Source organism: Mauremys mutica, chromosome 8, assembly GCF_020497125.1.
Source record: "Mauremys mutica isolate MM-2020 ecotype Southern chromosome 8, ASM2049712v1, whole genome shotgun sequence".
NCBI lineage: Eukaryota > Metazoa > Chordata > Testudines > Geoemydidae > Mauremys > Mauremys mutica.
In genome coordinates this window covers 10,560,645-10,576,406 of record NC_059079.1, presented here as the reverse complement: position 1 = coordinate 10,576,406, position 15,762 = coordinate 10,560,645, and the positions used below count along the sequence as shown (strand labels likewise).

General features: G+C 43.4%; 1 protein-coding gene across 1 annotated transcript in view; it reads right to left on the bottom strand.

Moving 5' to 3' along the window:
• The window catches only part of ZFYVE9 (zinc finger FYVE-type containing 9), a 97,247-nt gene that overhangs the window by 61,789 nt on the left and 19,696 nt on the right, over window positions 1-15,762 (bottom strand). Inside the window, exon 2 of the mRNA XM_045026627.1 lies at window positions 4,696-4,800. The gene's annotated coding sequence lies outside the window, so the exon portion shown is untranslated. The remainder of the gene's footprint in view (window positions 1-4,695; window positions 4,801-15,762) is intronic.

Here is a 15,762-nt window from a genome sequence, read left to right as displayed (position 1 = left end):
TAGTTTCCAAGACAGATTGGTTAGGCACAGGATGGCATGGCCAGCCTGCAGTTCCACCTTGGTGGAGAGAAAGAAATTGGCCCAAATATTTACCTCTGTTCAAAAAGGACAGATTACAGGGCAATCCAAAGCATATCATATATATTAGCACCTGCAGCACTGCAGCTCTAGCATTTGTCAGATCTGGCTGCTCTGGACTTGAAAAGTCTACAAAAGTCCAGAGCATCCTCCAAAGAATTTTCTGCTGGATTAATCTTAACCCCAAATCTAGCGAGCAATGCTGCATGTTGGAACAAAACTGATTCCACTAAATGTTGGTAAGAGAAAATTGACAGCTCATGTTCCCTAGACAGCTCTCTAACACTCTCACTGCTGACTGCCAATTTGCCTGAGAGATAGGAATACAGACTAGACAGCCCTAGGTAACACAGAGTTATTTTTTCAGAAAGCCTCAGTACTTGGGAAGGGGGTTCAGTGCTGCAAAGGCATCTAGCCGATACTGGCATTGTAGAGCATATTCAAATTAAAGGTATTGCTATTCTTTCTTTGGATCCAGTTGGAATTTCTTCCTAATTTGAGGAAAGGACACAACGGAATCATTTCAGTTATGTGGTTTGTACTAAAAATCTTTTTTGTAATCCAAATGAGGCACAGAATACGTTATGTGCAATTAAAATTTTGGAGTTACCCCAAATTAAAGACTTAGTGTAATAAAGGATGACATTTAAACTTAAAAGCAACCAGATACCAGGATTTCCTAGCAGCTAAAATTGTAACAGATATCTCCTTACAGAAACAGTAGAAGTCTGAGTTTAGGACTGATTCTAATGGTAGTGGAGCTATGATTCCTTCCTCCATGCACAGCCAGGATGGAGAGCCTGTGTCAGGAGGTCAGCCATTGTGTTGCTTGGCTCAAGATTGAGGATATATAGTAAAGCATAAGGTTGGGCAGATCAAAGTCTTGTGATTTGATAGGCAGCTGCATTTTTCAAAGGATAATCTGGGCTTGTTGCCCACACTCCACAAGAAGGTCTTAAAAATGTTAATTCTGAAAAACGGGGGAATATAAACTGGCAAAGAGCTAAGGACAAATAGAAGTCTCAGGAGGACATTCAACTTTAATAAATTAACTCTGCTCCAAAGGGATAGAGAGAGGGCCTGCCATGTATATAAATCCAGAGCTATCTGTGTGATAAAAGGACTGAAATTAATTTTAACTATTTATTTTATATTCCTAGGAAAAAGGATCCTAAGTACCTGATTTCTACCTGATACCAGCAAAAAGGCTACAAGGATGATTTATATTTATATTTATATTATTTTATATTATATTATAGACAGACACCCAGAGACTAACTGCTTCCAACTTGTACCATTTTGTACCCTGAGATTTTCCCGAACAACTGAAAAAGCAGCAAAGAGTTCTGTGAACTTTATAGACTAACAGACTGTTAGTCTATAAGGTGTCACAGGACTCTCTGCTGCTTTTACAGATCCAGACCAACATGGCTACCCCTCTGATACCAAACAACTGAAGTTTTTAATATGTTGGAGATGGTCTGAAGGGGGTTGATGATGACTAAAAGTATATAATCAGCATAAGCATATTTTCATCTCTCGGGTCCCTATTTTTATATCCTGGATCCCCTGGTGTGCTCTAATTTGTATTGCCAGTAGCTTTATGGACAAATCAAAGAGGTACAGATAGGATTAGAAGAATCCAAGATGAAGGGTATTTAAGGGAATTCGTAAGATGTTTAGATGGAGAGAAGGGAGAAAAGATGATAAAGTAGCAAGAGGTTAAGTACTGAGTAAGAGAATTGAGAGGAGGTAGGGCAGGTAGCTGTAAGAAAAAAAAGAAAGGTGTGAGAGAGCAATGCTCTCAAGTCAGTGTGAGAAAAAAAATCTGTTAGAGAGAGGCAGCCCAAATGAACAAATCCCTCTGACCCACACTGAATGCAAAATAAATAAATATTCCCAAGGTCCCTCCCCTAGCATTGCAAAAGTTGCAAAAGGTGTTGGGGGGGGAGGGGAAGAGAAGGTGTGATCATACCTGGATACATTTTAAATAGTGTTTCTGGGGTAAAATAACATAGCTACGCATTGAAGGTTAGAATCCTACAAGACAGATATCTGCTTGGGGTTCACTAGAAAAAAAAGAGGGTGGGTGGGAAACAAGCACAAACAACCCAATCCACCTCCTATAGACAAGTGGGTACAAAATCCAGTGTACAACCTTTGATGGCTGGCTATTTAAAAGTCCATAAGAACTGAAATACTGCTCTCATCTCTTGGTATATCACCTGACATTACCATCTGCAATTTAAACTAAATACAATACTGGTATGCTGCTCTTAAAACACTATCAGTAAGGTAATGAGACAGCAACCCCCACCACCACCATCCTGAACCACAAAACCAGTAAAACAAAACCCCATAACCATTAAAAATGGAAGTCAGGAAAACCAGATTGATAGCTGACCAACCCCAGTTTGTTAGGCAAATCAATCACTCTGGGTGTCCCAGTGAGAGGACAGGATATAGCTATTGTCTCCTCTGGAGCCAATCTGGTTGAGGTTCTTGCTCAGCAGGATGTGGTGTGTTGATTTGAGTCTGAGTGTCCAATAGTTCCACCTGGCTTGACACACAAGCAAGATGGGTTCCTTACCGTAGTGAACAGGCTTTTTTCCAACTATGGCCTAGCTGTAGTCAGGAAAAATCATTATTTTATGCCCCTTCCAAATCAGGTTTCCTTTTTTAAGGATAGATTCTTTCACATTGTATTTTAGGAATTTTAATATAAACACCACGGGTTTCGCATTAGCTGTGGGCTTAGGTGCTGAGGGCTTGAGCAGTGGGCACTTTCTATGTCCAGATCTGTATCAGGGAGAAAGGAAAGGATCTCAAGTAGAGGCTTAGAAAAAAAATGTATTGGCCTGTCCTTTTCCAATTCCTAAGGGAACACAACCACCCTCAAATTATTTCTTCTGGACTGGCTCTCCAGATGGTTGATTCTACTTTATACCTTTGGGATCACACTTTGTGGTTGGTCCATAGTGATCTCTACGAGCCCATATTGTCTTCTAAAGTAGAGATTCTAGTTTCACCTTCCCTAATCCTGGAGGATAGCCCGCCCTTGCACACTGATCTGGTATGCTGTAGTTGTGGCTTTAATTTCAGGGATATCTTCTGATATTTTCCTAAGTAGGATCTGCTCTTCAAATACCTGCTTTAGCATTTTATAGACTTGATCTAGGCCTTCTCCATGAGTGGTGCCATGCTGCCCTGCACTGGGATCTCAGAGAGCCTCTGCTTCTTTGCAATTTGCAGGGAGTCTGGGGAGGAATGGAGGTTCAAAACCAAATCCACCCATTACTAAGATGTTAAAGAGCAGGATGAACCACCCAAAGACAAAAACTGTGGCTTTAGAATAGCAGATGTTTGTAGATGTTAGTGAGATTGAGCAGGAGCTCCAGATCTAAGCAACCATTTTCCCCTCCGAGTTCCCAGAAGACTCATATTTAACAAGAATATTTTAAAGCACTGCCTTTTTTATTCCTCTGTAACTTACACAGTAAGCTGATTTATATCATCATATTAAAATAATTTATATTAAAATATTATGTGGATGACACTTTTATTCCAACTTCCCAAAGAAGACTCAGAACGAATTTTGTATGGTAGAGTTACCTAGCCCCGGGGTGGGAGGTGGAGAGTGTGTTGATGGAAATGATGACAGGACTTTACTGATAGAAAGCATCACCACCACTTTGGACTTACATAGTATTTTTGATCCTCAAAGGGCTTTATGGACACTGACACCTTACTATACCTGTATAAGGAAGGTATGTAAATGTTGTTGTCCATATTTAACAGATGGAAAAATAAGGCAGTGTGATTAGAGGACTTGCCTAAAAACCCAACATAAAAGGGACAGGGATGAGAATTCAGGAATTCTTGTCTCCCCGTCCTGTGCTCAGACCATTCCTTCTCAGTGATTAATTGTGAACGTATAAATTTCACTAAACTTTACCAGACAATACTAGAATGATTTACAATAGACCTTACCACAAATACAAATGTAAGATTCCTGAGGTGAAAATTGCAATGTCTGTGATCAGATGAAAAAATATATATAAGTTGCTCTTTCATCCTGTCTGTTTCAGCTTCCAGGCAACGTCATTGTTTGACAGCATGATTACAGGGACTGCACATCAACTCAGGTAAGTAATGTGTTAGATCCAATGCTCCTGAGGACTTGCTTCAACCCCTAGCAGTGCTGGTCAAGTCTGCACTCTATTCCAGCACACAGTAGTGACCTTTCTAATTTTCTCCTGGGAAGAAGGAGGAGTCAAGCACTTCAAGCATAATGAATGGCTTAAGAGAGCTACAATATGTCTGTAGCTGATGATGAAATCTGCCCTCAGCACAGCCTGAGGGAGACAGATTTGGGGGCAGCGAAAAAAACAACACAACCTTGTTCTAACATAATCCCAATAAAAAGAAAAAGAAAATGCAAGTCTGAAATCATTAAATCATCTAGTTCATACAACCGAGTTTGCACCCCATATAGATTCTTAATTCATTTTAAAGTAATCTATTTCTTGATCATAATCTACATAATACAATATAACTATTAACGAAGTATATAGCATTATATAACTGTATTAACAACAACGCTTACTTGCTTCTTACCTTTTTATCTTATACATGTGTTAAGAAACAGATGACCCTGTGCCTATTCATGATGACTGCTGCACAATCAGCCACTTCTGCTGAATCAGTACGTTCTATTTGATTCTGAAAAGAAAAAAGAAAACCAGACTTTAAGATTGGTAATTCTGTCATGAACCATGTTTTCTCAATACAGGAAGTTTGTTGCAGCTAGCACAAGCACATTCAGCAAATGCTGCAAATCTCCAAATGATTGAGTTTGTATTTGCAGCTTTTAAGTCAAGGTTCTATGTGCTTTGGAGGACAGTAGCAGAAATATTCTGACTGAAGAGATCAGTGGTAAGGGATATGTTGCTACCTGCTTACAATTATTCTTCACTTAATTGTAAACCTATAGAATGAGGCACCAACTGCAGTCGTCCTTGTATCCTTGATGACCTTGACTGTAATGCTAATTTATGGACCTAGTATAAAGTTAATTATTTTATATTACATTAAGCCTTCCAAGAATAAAAGCCAGTAGATTTGATACTTAACAACTCATGACTCTCACACTCAGAATTCTTGAAACTCCACCCAACGGCTTCCTGCTGATTTTTTTACTGCCAAACAACTGTGTTTATGCCAAATTATTCCTACAATCCCAGTCTCTCTCAATTTCCTAAAGGCTTTTAATCTACCACCACAACATTGCATCACCCCTTAATAGTGGGGGTCATGCAACAGAACAAGCATCCCTAGAAAAAGTATTTTACTCTTCTGAACAGAACATCTTCAATAGCATCATGTTTTCATTTTCATGTGGCTGCATCGTAGTAGTAAACACAAGAGTATGACCTATCCGTGCACACTGGGAGCATAACCAGTAGTACATGACCAACTGCCAAGACTAGCCTAAAATAGAACAAGGACTCAATTAAACTAAGCTCATATTTTAAAGTGTGTTGACATTGTTTCTAATGCATTTCAACTGCCTAACATGTAATATGTTTATTAATGCTTTGACACAGCTTGAAAAGACTCTTACAAAACCCCACTGAAATGGAAAGAGCTTAAAAAAAATACAACTCTCCATGGACCAACACAATGTTCAGTGCTGGAGTACTATTTTCCCAGTGTTGTTTATTGTTCTCTTCAGAAATATGCCACAATAATAATTCCAGGAAGCTAATGAATTGAACAGTTGCAAACATAACAGTGGTGTTTACAAGTCTGGAATAAAATCATACAGCATCATATGCTGGTAGTACCATTCCTGCATGCTAATTGTACCGCAGTGCTTCCAAGCATATTCCTGCCTCCTTAAATTAAGGAGACAGTCAAAAACTTGGGGGAAAAGAAATGAATTTCTATTCTGTGTTATCACTTGATATGTAAATTGGCAATAATACACATACAGAAGTGAGTGTGTGGGTGAATTCCATGAGCATGAAAGGTTCTCTACAGACAGATGAGGTACAGACAGCAATGCAAGCTTCCCCACTACACTACCATGTCCCCTCCCTGACCTGAAGGATCACCCTGTAGATGGCAAAAGGATAGTTCAGCCTCCATGGCCCATTCAATTCTTGGTCTCTCTGATGAGATTTTGAAAAGTGGGACCCACTTAGTAACAATTCTGTTCATGCTATATGATGTGGACACTTGTCAACCAAACCCTGGTCACCAAATACATTTCACGTGGGCCACCAAACTGCTATCTGACAGTAACAGATTTTGATCATTACCAATTAGAACTGGATTAGAACCAACAATCTATAGGTGAAAAAAATCACATATTTTGTTACCAATCCCCCGAAGCAAACAAGTCTCCCACAGAGGAAATATTTGGGGCATGCAGGGCAATAGCTATAAGAATAAAATGTGAAAACAGTAGAACTAATCTACTCTCTTTGGTCCCTTTTCCTGTGTACCAAAGTTAACTTTTTCCTAATTGTTCAACCTGGAGAAGGAAACACAACTGAAGTATTGCCACCAGCCTCCAAAGAAAATTCTTAGAATATTATCCTGCAGTCCAAAATGCTCCTTTGTTTACACCACGCCACGTACACTGGAACATCCACAAAGGTCAACCCAAAAATCAATGCACATTTACAAATATAAATGCAATATATTTATATAGCGAGAGCCATTTCAGAAAATAGATTAAAATGTGGGGGGGGTTCCTCCTTTATTTTTTAAAAGAGAAAAAAATAAGGCGGATAATAAAAGAGGATCTTTTCTAATAAAGAGAGTTAAAGGGGAAATAAATTAAAATAAAATCACAGATAATATTCACTAGCTTTGATGGTCAATGCTCTTAAGTTCTGCACAAATATCAACCTCTGCTTAGAAGGGACACCATCTCCTGGGAAGAGTGGGAGACTACTACTTCCATCTCAGAACTGTGTGCCTAGTAAAACTCAAAATCACTATAACAGAAAGAGAAGGAAAAAACCCTCAAACATCGTTTGTTTACTTTGAGCATTTTAAGGCACGTTCACTGATTTGATAACGATTGGATGCATTTTGTCTCCTGCACTACTACGATAGGACTCTGTGACAATAAGCACCCCTGTATTCATACCATATACATATTGTAATAATCTTTGTACAAAATATGCCTTGTGAGATATCATTTGAAAACTAACTCCTCACTGGTCAATAGCATCATGGTGAAATGTATGTAGCCACACTATCTGTAAAGTTATGAAATACCCCTGGATGATGTTATTAGCACATGTTCAAAACCACACACCCCTGCCTAGGCAAAAGTTGTTGAACAGGTCTATCCTAAACAAAGGAATGTGTGTTTTATCTCAATTTATATATAAGTAGTAAACAGGGGTCTCGAGAGAGCAGGGGGAGGAGATGAAAGGAGACTCAGGCCTTTTCTACACTACAGAGTTTTGTCGACAAAAGTCATGACGACAATCTAAAAGTGCTGTAGCAACATTGTTACTGCATGTTCACACTATGCTCCCATGTCAGCAGAGCATGTCCACAGTTGGAACTCTAGCATCAACAGTAAAAGCAGTGCACTGTGTTACTTGCCACCTTCTGCCACTAGGACTTGTGGGAAGGCAGAGTGGATCACAGCGCATCATGGGAGTGGGCTCAATGTCCCATGATGCATTGTTTTCCGTCCCAACATTCTATGAGCTTCCAACAGCGTTTTACAGCATTTTTCAGTGGCCCCCATATATTAAGTGCCCGCCATCTCCATCTGAAAGGATGGATCCTGCACTGTTCTCTAATGTTGTGGTCACTTTCATTAAGATATCGCAGATGGTAATACAGTTAATCATGAGGTACCTATCTAAAGAGGAATCAGAGGTGCCTGACCTGCTGTGTGCCATGTAAAGAAAACACCAGATTACTTTTGGCATTCATGGAGCAGCTGCACACAGTGGACTGTTGGTTCTGGGCACAGGAAACAAGCACTAAGTGGTGGGATCGCATTCTTATGGAGGTCTGGGATGACGAGCAGTGACTGCAGAACTTTCGGAGGCAGAAGCCACCTTCCGGGAACTGTGTGCGGAGCTTGCCCCAGAACTGCTTCGCAAAGACACCAAAATGAGACCTACCCTCTTGGTGGAGAAGAGTGGGGCGATCACAGTGTGGAAGCTAGCGACTCCAGACTGCTACTGCTTGGTCACAAATCAATTCAGAGCCAGGAAGTCCACCACTGGGGCTGTGTTAACGCAAGTGTGCCGGGCCATTAATCTCATGCTGCTACAAAGACCATGACTGTTGACAGTGTGCGTAAAATATGGTTGGCTTTGCGGAAATTGTATTCCCTAACTGCAGCAGGGCAATAGATGGCACTCATATGCCAATTTTGGCACCGGACCACCTTGCAACGGAGTACATCAATAGAAAGGGGTACTTCTCCATGGTATTACAGGTGCTTGTGGATCACCATGAACGTTTCACTAACATCAACACAGGGTCGTCAGGGAAGATGAATGATGTATGCATCTTCAGGAACACTGGGCTGCCCAGAAAGCTGCAAGCAGGGACTTTCTTTCCAAACCAGAAGATTCCAGTGGGAGATGTGGAAATGTCCATAGTGATCCTTGGAGACCCAACCTGCCCCTTATTCCCAAGGCTTACGAAGCCTTACACCAGAAACCTTGACAGAAGTAAGGAGCGCTTCAACAAGCTCAGCCGGTGCAGAATGATTGCACAATGCGCATTTGGCAGATTAAAGGGTCACTGGTGCTGTCTTTTTGGCAGGTTAGACCTCAATGAGGAAAATATTTCCATGATCATAGCAGCCTGTGGAAAGTGTCCACAGGGATGGAGCGATGAAGTGGATCATCCAGCAGACCTCACAGCTATTAGAGGGGCTCAACAGGGGGCTATTCAAATCAGAGAGGCTTTGAAGCAGCATCTTGACAACGAGCCCCATGTCTTTCTGTAATTAATTGAACCAGGCATTGTTTACTTGCCACCTTAAATGACCCCTGTAATGATTCCTGCCTGAGCGTTAATTGTAGTCTGCAAATGTGGCGATTGCCACTGTGCTTGGATTTCTGTTGCAACCACCCTGTGTAGGTCACAAATGAAGAATCATTGTCTTTGTAAGACTCAATATTTATTAAACAGGAATACACAGATGAACTTTTCTTACAGGGGACATGACAGTGAGCAACAATCGCTGAAGTGAGGATCTCACAGCTGCATGTAAGTCCAGCTGTCTTCATGGAAAATGTCCCTGGGGTGGAGTGCAAGGGGTACTGTGACGGACTGGAAACGTGAGAGGAATGTGTGGGAGGAGTTTGGGAGGGAAAGGAATGCAGTTCTGCATGAACTGCAGGGGGAGTCAAGCACGCATGTATTCCGCCTGCAGTGCAATCAGGGACCTCAGCATCTCTGTCTGGTCCTCCATGAGCTTTATTATCCTGGACCCTGTGTCTCCTCTCCTGGCTGTCCATTTGTAGTTTCATGTTCATTGACTCTCTCCACACTTTGTGCTTGCTATCAACCTGATCTGACAATTGCAGCAATTCCCGAAACATGTCCTCTTTACTCCTCCTTATCTGATGAAGGCGCTCCAATGGTATGTAGGAACTGGCCCTCAAGGGCACATCTGCAGAAGCAAAAGAAACAATACACAGAGTCAGGATCGCATGTGCACTCTCAGTCTTGAATCATAAAAGTTACATACACCTCTTTCTCACTTTCCCTTGGCAAGCATGCAGCGTGGCCCGAGCACTAAACTTGGTGAGTTTGGCCAGAGACAGAGAGAGAGAGAGAGAGAGAGAGAGGAGTGTGTGTGTATGCGCGCACACAAGACGAGACAGGGTCTCGGTGGTTTCAGAGGGGGATCAGTACAAGCACCTGGGGACACTATTCTGAATACTGGCACAGTTTTCCACCAGTGGCGGCAATCGAATCTGAAATTACACTACTGAAGGTAACCGAAGACGCAAGTGTGCATCTTCTGTATGCATGCAGCTTAAGACCTGCTCCGTATGCTGCTCGCCTCTGTGCTGCTTTGGTTCCTCCAGAAATAACTTCTGATTGGTGTGACAGTTTCCTACAGTAGCTGCACAGGGGAATGCAAAGCAGATGCAAACAGTACCTAGTGTTGTTAAATTCAATCCCTTCTCTCACATGCACCGTGTAACAAAATAAAGGACACCTCTACCTCATGTAATCGTGCACTATCAAAGAAAAATGAGTACTTACCAGAGCTCCCCTCTCTGCTTCAGGCACACCTGACCTGCTGGGACTGGCTAGACCCCTCTGGAATCAAAAAGAGGTCCTGGCTTGCCATGGCACCAAACAAGCCTGTTGCCTGTCCCACATCCTCCTCCAACTCGACCTCCTCGTCCACCACTTCGGCCTCGGGATTGACTCTGCTGGCTGCAGCCTCCAGGCCCACCGAAGTATCCACAGAGCTCTTGTGGGTGGAGGTGGTGTCGCCACAGAGGATGGCGTGCAGCTCCTTGTAAAAGTGGCATGTTTTCGGTGCCACACCATAGTGACAGTTGGCTTCCCTTGCCTTCTGGTACACCTGCCTCAGCTCCTTTATCTTAGCTCGGGACTGCTGCGTTTCCCCTTTGTTCCCCTTCTCATCCATGCCACGAGCAATCTGCTCGTAGATGTCAAAGTTCCCATGGCTGGATTGGAGCTGCGACTGCACAGATCCAGCAAGTCAATTGCACTCCAACATGGGAGCCTGTTTGCTGTGGAAAGCTGGCACAGTCAACTGAGAAGATGCAATGTGAGCTGTCCACACCAAGCAAAAATTCCCAGGGCTTTAAAGGGAGAGGGGCGCATGCCTGTGTACCTGCCTGCAGGGTAACAGAATAGAAACTGTTTACCAGAGCGGTCATGATGGGCATTGTGGGACACTCGGGGCAACATAAGAAAGCACAGCATCTACATTGACACTGTATTGCTCTAACTTTGCTGCAAAAAGCTCTATGCCACTCCTCGAAGTGGTTTTATTATGTTGGCGTAGCAGGAGAGTTAAATCAGCAGGAGGAGCATTGTTGTGTACACACATCCACTGTTTTGTCGACGAAACCTGACTTTTGTCAACAAAACTGCCTAGTATACACAAGGCATAAGTCCCCTTCGTGCTGTTCTGATAGTGTAAAGATGTCTTAAAATGGACATGAATTACATCTGCATCCACTTCAAGGCACCCATACACTGCTAGAGCAGTATAAAGTGGCGTTAGTATAAATAAGAATCAGGACCCAAAAAACCATACGTAGTCTTGGAAGGATTCAATTTTTTGTCAGTAAATGTCAATTTCACTGTACACACACAGACCAATGAAAAAATATTTCCACTGATAATTATCGAAATTTACAGACAGTCAAAGAAAGAAAAATGCTGCTTGTGAACTTACCATTTGAATTAAGGATATTTAGTTTGTATATTTTGACATAGCATGTTGACAGTTTGTATTTTAATGGCTACAAAGCTTTACCTTTTTGAACTTCAGCATCTACTTCACCAAATAATTGTCTAACGCCCACAATTTCCCATAACTGTGAGAATTGATAAAAATTGAAAAAAAAAACTGCTTACAGCCCATAATCACACACAACTGTGAAAATTTAAACCAAAATAAAATCTTTTAAACTGCTTTAAAATAATCAATATTATTTGCTGAAATCATTAAAAAATATATATATATTTTTAAAAATTCTGGCCAGCCTATCCATACTTTGTAATTCTGGTATCTTAATTTCCTTCTCTCCTCATTCTGGAATCACTGACTGAAAATATCAGAGAGACTAACCAACATGCAATGCACAGTTTATCAACGATCAGTGATTAAAACACTTAAAGCTTTATCAAGTACATGAGTCACAGCTGCTATAATAAAAATGGATGGTTTTGCATTAACAGGGACATAATTAGAAATGTTAAAATTAAACAATACTATAACCAGGGTAATGAATTTCAGGCCAAACATTTCAAATAAATGATAACAATTATCCCAATCACTTGAACTGTTCACCTGACTGATAATTGTAAACACTTAGCCCTGGTCTACACTATGAGTTTAGGTCAAATTTAGCAGCGTTAGGTCGATTTAACCCTGCATCCGATCAAGCCTGTTTTGTCGACTTAAAGGGCTCTTAAAATCGATTTCTGTACTCCTCCCCGGTGAGGGGTTTAGCACTAAAATCAACCTCGCTGGGTCGAATTTGGGTTATTGGCCTCCGGGAGCTATCCCAGAGTGCTCCATTGTGACCACTCTGGACAGCACTCTCAACTCAGATGCACTGGCCAGGTAGATAGGAAAAGCCCAGGAACGTCTGAATTTCATTTCCTGTTTGGCCAGAGTGGCGAGCTGATCAGCACAGGTGACCATGGAGTCCCAGAATCGTAAAAGAGTTCCAGCGTGGACCGAACGGGATGTACTGGATCTGATCGCTGTATGGGGAGAAAAATCCGTGCAGGCACAACTCCATTCCAAAAGATGAAATGCCAATATATTTGCCAAAATCTCCAAGGGCATGATGGATAGAGGCTACAATAGGGACACACAGCAGTGCTGCGTGAAAGTTAAGGAGCTGAGGCAAGCCTACCAAAAAACAAAGGATGCAAACGGTCACTCTGGGACAGAGCCCCATACATGCTGCTTCTATGATGAGCTGCATGCAATTCTAGGGGTGGCCCCTACCACTACCCCACCATGTCCGTGGACACCTGCAAGGGGGGAGTCTCACGCAACAGGGATGAGGATTTAGAGGATGAGGAGAATCCCTTCTCCCCGGCAGCTGGGAACTGTTCAGCACCCTGGAGCCAATACCCTCCCAAGGCAGGCTCCTGGACCATGAAGCCAGAGAAGACACCTCTGGTGAGTTTACCTTTGTAAATATAATACAGGGTTTAAAAGCAAGCATGTTTAATTATTAATTTGCCCTGAAGACTTCGGATGCATTTGCGGCCAGTACAGCTACTGGGAAAGTCTGTTAACGTGTCTGGGGATGGAGCAGAAATCCTCCATGGACATCTCCATGAGCATTCCTGGAGATACTCTAAAAGCCTTTGCAGAAGGTTTCTGGGGAGGGCAGCCTTATTTCATCCTCCATGGTAGGACACTTTACCACGTCAAGCCAGTAGCAAGTAGTCTGGAATCATTGCAGAACAAAACATTGCAGTGAATGGGCCAGGGCTTTGGTGACATTCAAGCAACATCTGTTCTTTATCTCTCTGTGTTAGCCTCAGGAGAGTGATATTCATTGTCACCTGGTTGTAATAGGGGAAATTTTTTTAAGGGGACATTCAGAGGTGCCTTTTCCTGCTGGGCTCTTTGCCTTTGACTGAAAATAAATCATCCCCGCTGTTAGCCATGCGGTGAGGGGAGGCCCGTTCATGCTGAGCTGTTCGCGTTTGGCTGACAGGGATCTTCCCTGATACTAGCCACGCGGTGGGGGGGGGGGTGAAGTGATCATCCCAGAGAATTGGAGGGGGGTTGGATCGTGCTGCACATTCACCCTAAAACCACAGCCCCTCCTTTTAAATGGCCAATCCAACGGGCTTTGCTTGGTATGGGAAAGGAGGGCGCTGCTGTTTGAAACCCACATTCTGAAGATTGAAGAAGCCGAAACCCTTTGCCTTACCATGGCTGCCTGCAATCCGAATTCTGTTGCCCAGCCGAGCATGTGTGATGTCTCACACCAAACCGGCAGGCACTCAATATAAGAGGCAAAATGCGACCTTGTACCAAAAGCACATGTGCTATGTAATGTGAATCGCTTGATTCAGTGTGAAATAGTCTTCCCTTTGTTCTCTAAAATGTATCTTTTTAAATACTACTCTCCCTTTTTTTCCTCCCGCAGCTGCAAATGTTTGGGCCAAAGGATTGGGCCAAAAGAAACCTGATGAGGTTCAACAAGGACAAGTGCAGAGTCCTGTACTTAGGACGGAAGAATCCCATTCACTGTTACAGACTACGGACCGAATGGCTAGGAAGCAGTTCTGCAGAAAAGGACCTAGGGGTTACAGTAGACGAGAAGCCGGATATGAGTTAAGCTTTTAAACATCCAAATGCACAGTCTACCACCATTTTGCACTTGCTCAGCCTATAGTTGAACAGCTCCTGATTACTGTCCAGGGTGCCTATGTATGGCTTCATGAGCCATGGCATTAAGGGGTAGGCTAGGTCCCCAAGGATAACTATGGGCATTTCAACATCCCCAACAGTAATTTTCTGGTCTGGGAAGTAAGTTCCTTCCTGCAGCTGTTCAAAAAGACCAGAGTTCCTGAAGATGTGAGAGCATCATGCACCTTTCCCAGCCATCCCACGTTGATGTCAGTGAAATGTCCCTTGTGATCCACCAGTGCTTGCAGCACCATTGAAAAGTACCCCTTGCGGTTTACGTACTGGCTGCCAAGGTGGTCGGGTCCCAAGATAGGGATATGCGTTCCGTCTATCGCCCCACCACAGTTAGGGAACCCCATTGCAGCAAAGCCATCCACTATGACCTGCACATTTCCCAGAGTCCCTTGATAGCAGCAGCTCAGTGATTATGCTGGTTACTTGGATCACAGCAGCCCCCACAGTAGATTTACCCCTCCAAATTAATTCCTGACTGACCGGTAGCTGTCTGGTGTTGCAAGCTTCCAGAGGGCTATCGCCACTCGGTTCTCAACTGTGAGGGCTGCTCTAATCTTAGTATTCCTGTGCTTCAGGGCAGGGGAAAGCAAGTCACAAATTTCCCTGAAAGTGCCCTTACGCCTGCAAAAGTTTTGCAGCCACTGGGAATCATCCCAGACCTGCAACACTATGCAGTCCCACCAGTCTGTGCTTGTTTCCCAGGCCCAGAATCGGCGTTCCACGGCATGAACCTGCCCCATTACCACCATGATGTCCAAACTGCCAGGGCCCGTGCTTTGAGAGAAATCTGTGTCCATGTCCTCATCACTATCGTCATTGCGCTGTCGTCGCCTACTCGCCTGCTTTTGCAGATTCTGCACATACTGCAGGATAATGCGCAAGGTGTTTACAATGCTCACAACAGCAGCGGTGAGCTGAGTGGGCTCCACGCTTGCTGTGGTATGGCATCTGCAGGAGAGCAGGAAAGCAGAGTTGCAGCAGAAACGGTGGATGACGACGGATGCCACGAGAATAGATATTTATACAGAATGACAAGAGGACCTGCCAGGTGGATTCATGGCACCAGGAGAGCAGAGTTGTAGTGGAAGCGGTGGAGGACAACGGTTAGCACCGCGCACATTTCCTGAGGAAGAACACACGCACCCGGGAGCACATGACAGACAACACGGAGAAATTCGCTATTGAGACAATAGCAGCAGAGCAGAGTTGCAGCGGAAGTGGTATATGACGACGGTTAGCAGTTCAACTGCACTGTCTGCTGACAGCACCACCCAGGACACAACAACAGCGGTGTTGGCGAGCTGAGCAGGCTGCACGCTTGCCGTGGTATGGCGACTGCACGGAAAAAAGGCGTGAAACTATTGTCTGCCATTGCTTTCACGGAGGGAGGGGCGACTGACGACACGTACCCAAAACCACCTGCGACAATGTTTTTGCCCCATCAGGCAATGGTAGCTTAACCCAGAATTCCAATGGACGGCGGAGACTGTGGGAAAGCTACCCACAGTGCA